This window comes from Portunus trituberculatus, unplaced genomic scaffold (genome assembly GCF_017591435.1).
Source record: "Portunus trituberculatus isolate SZX2019 unplaced genomic scaffold, ASM1759143v1 PGA_scaffold_296__1_contigs__length_72252, whole genome shotgun sequence".
NCBI lineage: Eukaryota > Metazoa > Arthropoda > Malacostraca > Decapoda > Portunidae > Portunus > Portunus trituberculatus.
In genome coordinates, this window is record NW_025541464.1 from 24,632 (window position 1) to 32,500 (window position 7,869).

The window sequence follows — 7,869 nt, forward strand, 5'->3', positions numbered from 1 at the left end:
GGGGTGGCTATGAGTGGCTCTGCTGGGACAGAAGGGGCATTGATGTCGCACGTCTGGCATTGCCGCCGTTTCTGCTCCACTTCAGCGTCGATTCCCGGCCAATAGACGGCTTGTCTGGCCCGGCGCAGCATAGAGTCCCTGCCCTGGTGGCCAGAGTGAAGGTTGGCCGTCATCAGTGGCGTACATGACGACGTCCCCGTGGCAAGACAGGTGCCGTCTCATCCGGTAGTAAGGTCGAAGAGGGAGCGGTTCCTGGTCCTTGCGGGGAGCCCAGTCATCAGCAACGACGCGAGCGTGGAGGAGTCTGTAATCCTCATCCTGGCGCGCTTCGGCCTCCACCATACTGAGGTCCACGACGACGCCTTCGTCGCACTCCAGGGCGCAGGCGGTGGCAGCTGCCACGGCCGAGCAGGTCATTTCGTCCTCAGCCAGATCCGTCTCGTCGGGCTTGCCTCGGAGCATGGGGTAACGGGACAGCGTGTCAGCCGCGCGGTTGGCTTCACCCTTCAGGTATTTGACATTAAAGGTGTACATGAGGGTTTTTTCCTTGAGACTTAACACGCGTGGATTGGTGATATCTTTGAGTTCCTTATCATAGAAAATCTTCGTGAGAGCGCGGTGGTCCGTGATGAATGTCAAGTTAGGGCAGCCCAGGAGAAACAGACGGGCTTTTTTCAGGCACCAGACGATAGCCAAGGCTTCGCCCTCCAGCGTGGAGTAATTCTGCTCTGCCGGGGTTAAGTGACGACTGCCACAGAGAGCCAGCTTCCAGCCGCCCGGGCAGCAGAGTGGAGTTTCGAGCGTGACGCACTGACAATACTGCTGCATGATGACGAAGCTGATGCCGCGCCGGCTGTAGTCTGTGAACACAGCGGTGGGGCGAGTGACGTCGTAGTACTGGAGTCCCTCCTCGGCTAGTTGACCGATCGTGCGCTGCGTTGCCTCGAATATTGCCTGCAGCTGGCTGTCCCAGTACACTGTCCTGCCAGATGGCCTCTTGAGGAGTTCTCTGAAGGGCTCCATGAGAGGGGCGACGCCGAGGAACAGGGCTACCTGGTTCACGAGCCCGAACCAGGATCTTATGTCTGTCAGCGAGGGACGAGGAGGCATCTGGAACTTCGTAATACTGCTCAGGAGATCCGGACTCGGAGCGTAGTCCTCCCACCCAAGCAGGTATCCTGCAAAGGACACCGTCCGCCTGCAGAACCGGAACTTGTCGGGGCGGAGCGTGATGCCGTTCTGAGCACATGTGAGCAGGAGATGGTAGGTGTGCCAAAACGCGTCTGCAACATTGTGGTCGTAGAGGAGTGTGTCATCTACGCACTTCAATTTGCGAGGGACGCCTGATATCACGTCGTCGAAACGCTTGGTGAATGCATCTTGCGCTGCACAGTGGCCCATGGGCGTACGTCGGTACCGGAAGCGTCCCCACGGAGTGATGAAAGTGGTAAGCTTCTTGCTCTCCTCATCCAAAGGTATTTGATGGTAGCCAGAGAAGGCATCCGCTACGGTTTTATAGGTGTGCTTGGGGACGGTGGTGATGGCATCGAAGGGCGGCCGGGTGTGATGAGTCTCTCGCAGGCTTGCCTTGTTGAGCCGCTGGTAGTCAACTGTTCTGCGCGGCCGCCCGTCCCTCTTAGGCACGACCACCATGCGGGAGCACCACTCCGTGGGTTCACCGGCAGGGACAGGCTCGATGATGCCCTTCTCACGTCGTCCTCCAGCTGCTTGTGCACGTCATCGTAGAAGTGGTGAGGGACAGACGCCGGTGTGTGCAGGGCAAGTGGCTGGGCGTCGGCGCGTAGGTGAATGTGGTGAGGGGGCCCGGCCATGGTAGGTAGGGGCGTCCGATGCACGTTGAATGTTGAGCGCCCGAAGTGATGCAGGAGCCACTGCTCCAGGAGGCCCACGTTGTCCTCGGTGAGGGCATAAGGCGCCTGGGTGGGTGTTGCGGGTAGTTGCTGGTCCTCCCCCTGGGCCAGGGCACCCACAGTTGCCCGTGCAGTGGGAAAGTCCGCTGGTAACAGGCCCAGTGCCTTACACACGTCCAGCGACAAGTACAGCTGCTGCACGCCCTCGGCAAAGTACAGGTAGGCCCGTGTGGTGCGTCCGCCCACGCTGAATGTGCACGTGCTGCCTCCGAACACTTGCAGGCGCCCACCAGCAAGGTGTTTGATGCTCACAGCTGTGTCTTGCAAGTCGCGCTGACTCACCCCGAGCTCACGCATAAGCTGGCGTCCCGCCATACACACCTGGGCGCCGGTGTCCGCGACAGCCAGGACCGATTGCTGATTTATGTCACCGGGGAGGCCACGGTAACGTACAGGCAGGGCTGGGTGGAGAGACGTGCTTCTGCGATCATGGCGCTGGCCATCGCGTCCTGATTCCGCGGCTTCCTTCTCGATCTGCAGAGCCTTTGGATGTGCCCCACCTTGCCACAGGCACAGCAGGTGAGGTGTCGCACCGGGCAGGTGGCCTTGCCGCCGGTATGGTGTCCACCGCAGCTACCACACGGGAGCCGGCCCGGGCTGAGGCGAGGACGTCGTCCGTGGTAGTCGCGGCGGTACAGATGTCTGCAGCGACCACTGGCTCATGCTGGGGTCCTGGGGCAGCGTCTCTCTGGGCTGCCTCATATGCTATGCAGTAAGTCCTTAGTGTCTCCACATCGCCGAACTGACCACAGGACTGGAATACATCGCGCCTGAGGGCAGGCTCACGGAGCCCCACAACTAGCTTGCGTACCAACACGTACTCGCTGAGGTCACTCTCGCAAGTAGGGCACTCGAAAGCACAGTCCATGGCCCTCTGGGAACACCTGGTGAAGTATTCCCTCACTGGTTCGCCGGGGGCTTGCGTTAAGTTGAAGAACGCGCTCCAGCACGCCGCCTGGCTGCACTCCTTCAGGACTTCCTTGCCCACTACGTCCAGGGCCGCTGCGGGGGACAGTGCGGTCCACTTGTTTCGCGGATACCTGGCATCCAGCGCCTTCTGGACGGCGGGGACGCACAGCAGGCGAATGTAGCAGACACCCTGTTGGTCCTTCACCTCATTCAGCCTCAACCAGTCTTCTACGGAGCGCCGCCAGGTGCGGAAGTCTGCCGGGACATGTCGTGGCTACATTTGTCCAGCGCACTGATGTTAAGCACCCTGGGCGCCGGTTCACTGCCTGATGTTGATGCGTTGCGATGCAGAGCCGTGACGGCGCTGTCGGGTAGAACCAGGGTGGGTGGAGCAGGACTGGCCCTGTGTCGCCGTGTGGCCGGTGTGAACCGTGGGCGGGCAGGCGGCGCCATCAAATCCTACTCACTGCGCCAAGCTAGAGCGAGAGCAGGCAGACAGGTGTCTGAGCTGTAAGGCGGCTCAGGTGAGACTGCCCTGTGCCCCGCACAGTGGGGTCGAGCTAAACTAGGTACAGGAGCATATGAACCTATGAGACGCCACGTGTAAGGTTCGGACGTGGTGCCGGTGCGTGGTGTAACGACCCTTAACGACCCAACCCTAACAGAGAGAGAGAGAGAGAGAGAGAGAGCCAACCGTGAGTCATATAAAGCTGCCTGCAGCAACATGGCCAACGCGCAAAAAAACGCCATCCAAAGGTGGAAGACTGACCTGACTGCAAAGCTCTCAGGTCAGAATATTGGTAAGAAGGAGTGGTGGAGTAGCTTGAAGCAGCAGCAGGGCCTGGCCACGGACTCCACCATCCCCCCACTCACCACACCGAGCGGTGAGGTAGTGACGAGAGGGAGGGACAAAGCCGAGCTATTCTCCGCCCACTTCTCCACCAAAATGAGTGTTACCCACCCAAACAACACTCCACCCAGGATCCCAGTGCTAACAACTGCTGAGCTGGACAGCCTGCACATCACCATGGAGGAGGTGATGGCCCTGCTCAGCAAGACCGACACGAAGAAGGCTCTGGGACCAGACAACATCAGCCCTCACATACTCAGGCAATGTGCAGCTGAGCTCGCCACTCCACTCACCCAGCTCTACCGGGAATGCCTCACTTCCCAAACATGGCCAGCACTCTGGAAGCAGGCCAGAGTGGTGCCTGTACACAAGAAGGGTAGCAGGGCGGATCCTAAGAACTACAGGCCCATCTCTCTCCTCTCCGTGGTGGGGAAGACGCTGGAAGTCCTCATCACGAGAAAAGTCACCGCCTTCCTCGACACCCACCACCTCCTTAACTCAAAGCAGTTTGGGTTCAGGCAGGGTAAGTCGGCAGCCGACCGCGATAGACAGTGGGAAAGAGGTGTTCGTCGTTGCCCTGAATATCGCCGGTGCTTTTGACAGAGTGTGGTTCAAGGGAGTGGCAGCCAAACTGAGGAGCCTTGGAGTGTGTGGAGGACTGCTGCACCTCCTGGAGGACTACCTTCATGGCAGAACCCTGCACACTGTTGTTGATGGCCACTCGTCCTCCCAACACCATATCAAAGCCAGCGTCCCTCAGGGCAGTGTCCTCGGGCCTCTGTTGTGGTGTGTATATTTCAATGACATACTGCAACTAGTCCCCGAGGCCAAAGCGTATGCAGACGACTGCACCCTCACCTTCATCAGCGACAGGAACCACCGGCAGAACACGGTGGACAGAATCAACGCTGTCCTGCAAGTTATTGCATCCTGGAGCTGCCGCTGGCAAATACCCCTCGCCCCTGAGAAAACTCAAGTCCTGCACATCTCCAGGCGGCGAGAAGACGCCCATCCCCCAGCCTTCTTTCTTGAAGGCAAAAGGCTGCCTCTCCAGCAGTCTATCTCCATCCTGGGGGTGGAAGTAGACGCAGGCCTAACTTTCACCACCCACGTGAGGAGGGTTGCCAGGGATGCGGCGTGGAGGCTGAGCTGTGTCCGACGCGTTGGGAAGTTGCTCGACGGTCCGGGGATAGCGTCCCTCTACAGGGCCCAGGTCAGGCCCGTCATGGAGTACGCTCCTTTCACCTGGTCCTCCTGCCCACCCTCCTATCTTGCCGGGCTTGACAGGATCCAGGCAAGAGCGCAGAGGATGGTGCAAATGAGGAACCAGGACCAGCAGCTCAGCTTTCAACCTCTACAGCAGCGGCGAGACGTGGCGGGCCTGTGCGTCATGTACAAGGCCCTCAGGCAACAGACTCCACATCTGGCACCACTACGCCTGCCACCCCATCCATACCCACATGACACTCGAACCGCCGGCCTAATAGACCACCACCTCACTGTGACTGTGCCCTTTGCGAGGACCGAGAGTCACCTCCGTTCCTTCCTCCCTCGTTACAGCCGCATGTGGAACCGGCTGGTGCAAGACACAAACATACACCACTCTACATGCCTCCAGGCGTACAAAAGAGGCGTGAACGAGTGGCTAAAGTGCTAGTGTGACACCAATAAGTGCTGTGATAGTGTGTAACTATATAGTATTATTCAATTATCAATTTATGACTCACTTCTGTAAATATTGTGTATTTCTTTTTGTTGCCAAGATAGGCCTGAACTATACCATAGCCTCAGACCTCTGGTATGAACAACACATGTAACCTAGTTTAAATAAAAAAAAGAGAGAGAGAGAGAGAGAGAGAGAGAGAGAGAGAGAGAGAGAGAGAGAGAGAGAGAGAGAGAGAGAGAGAGAGAGAGAGAGATTTTTATATGGCTATCAAAGAGAAAGCTATCACTTTGTTCCTCATCACAGTTCGCCAAGTGAAGGTGAGGCTGCATGGTGGTCACTGGTGTTTGTTTGACATGAGTGTGATGTCACCACTTTTACTCCCTGTCAGATATTGTAGTGTAAATATTGTAAATACTGCAGTGTCAGCTATTGACTTGTAGCTTTGAGAAAACTTTGTCAGTATGTTTTTTGTTAGTGTTATTTGGTCCACTTTTCATTGTTGGCTGCACTCAGTTCCTCTTTGTTCCCTGAGATCTTCCTTCATTTATCAATCTCACCATCATTGTCTTTATCAATCTCACCTTCATTGTCTTTAACCTCTTGCTTGTTGTGGTTCCTCCTTCATTCACTTTTGATGCTCTGATTAATTATGTCTGGTTTTCTAGCGTTTCTGTGTTTTGTTTTACACTTTGAATTTTGTTTTTTGTTCTCATCTCTTTGGTGATTTGGCAATGAGTGAGTGAGAGCACACATGATGTCACACAGTGAGTGGAAGTGTTCCTCCCCAAGTGATAAGTGGTGGCGAGTTGGGTCAGAGTAGGATGGCAAGACAGAAGGTCTGTTTTTGAGGTCAAGTTTGCCTTGTTGTCCCAAGTGGGTGTGAAAGAATCTTTATTACTACACATTGAGGTGCATTTCATGATGGCTTAAGGCTACTGAACCATCTCCATCTGGTACTGTGTTCCCTGCAGAGAGTGACCACAACAGGTATAAGTGTGATATTGTCTCCTGTCTGTCCCTTGCTTTGTGTACTCTTAGTGTCTCTCACCCCTCATCCCTCTGCTCCACAGCCTCTCTTCCTCTCCAGTCATGCTCTGGCGGCCCACCTCTGTATGCCTGTCATTCACTCACTGTGTGGATGTTTCCTGTGAATATGGTGAAATCTATGAACAAGCAAATATTGTTACCTCTGTCAATGTTTTATCAAACACAAAGGATCTTCCTTATAATGACTGAGTATTATTTCTTTGGCCACCATGAAGTGCACTGTAGTTGTGGGTTTGTCCCTGCCTGAAATGTGGTGCACTCTGTCAGTCATAATACATTACACTAACCATTTATAAGGGAATATTTTTTGCCATTTTCTTAGTAGGAATATAGACAATGGATCTATGTCATTTTTTTTTCTTATTTACATAGAAAAATTTCAATGTTTTTATTGTTCGGGCATTTTACATTGTCAAAGATGAGCTTTTAAAAGCAATGATGTGAAGGTGAACATGGCTGTATGTAGGAAGCCTTTCAAAATGATGGTGTGCAGTGACAGTGTTACCACTCACATCAAGGTGTTCATGGTGAGAGTGGAGAATGAATGTGTTTGTTGAAAGGAACGGTGGACACCAAGAAATGTATTGCGAGAAATGTATTGCGTGTTCATACATTGGCATTGGTGGCGACAGCTTTCTTTGATTGATTGTGTGTGTGTGTGTGTGTGTGTGTGTTCCGTATGTTCCTGAACCACTGTTCTTGAGTCACTGAGACTTTTAGATGATACACTGTCTGCTTGAGAGAGAAGAACCATCTAGATCGTCTTTGCAAGTTTTGTCTTAGCTTTGATGTTCATGTAGACATTTGTAAGTATTTGATTGTATGTGTAGTGTATAGAAGCAATTGCAGATAATGCTTTGTTTTTAAGGAAGCTTTAGTGTTTACACTTGTTTGAGAAAAATGAGTTAGAACATGGATGAGGCGTGTAGAGAGTGTTAACATGGAAGAGGTGTGTAGAGTGTGTTAACATGGAAGAGATGTGTAGAGAGTGTTGTTAACATGGAATAGGTGTGTAGAGTGTTACTTCAGTGGCAATAAAGTCTATACATATATTGTTATTGCCATTACATTTTCAGTTAAATGTTGTTTTTCCTTTCATTGTATCCCAGTCTGTGGTTCTGTTGTGGTAGGCATTCACTTTCTGGTAGCGTGCAGTACACCCATCTCATGTGGATGAGTGAGGAAGTGCACTCATGGTCCTCTTCATTCTGGTCACTGGTTCATATTATTGCTGGAGCCATGTATGGTATTCACACATATTTTCTACAGTCACATGTATGTCACGAGTTCAGCGTCTGTGATGTTTGGGAAAAAAAAAAAAAGCAATAAGTTGTGCATTAAAACTTTAATGAGAAGACTGGTGTCACATTGTGCAAAATCCTCTACATGGGCATTTTTGTTCATGATAAAGTGGTAAGGAGTCTGGCAAGCTGGGAGTGGTCTTGTTTGAGTCTAAAGAATCAAGA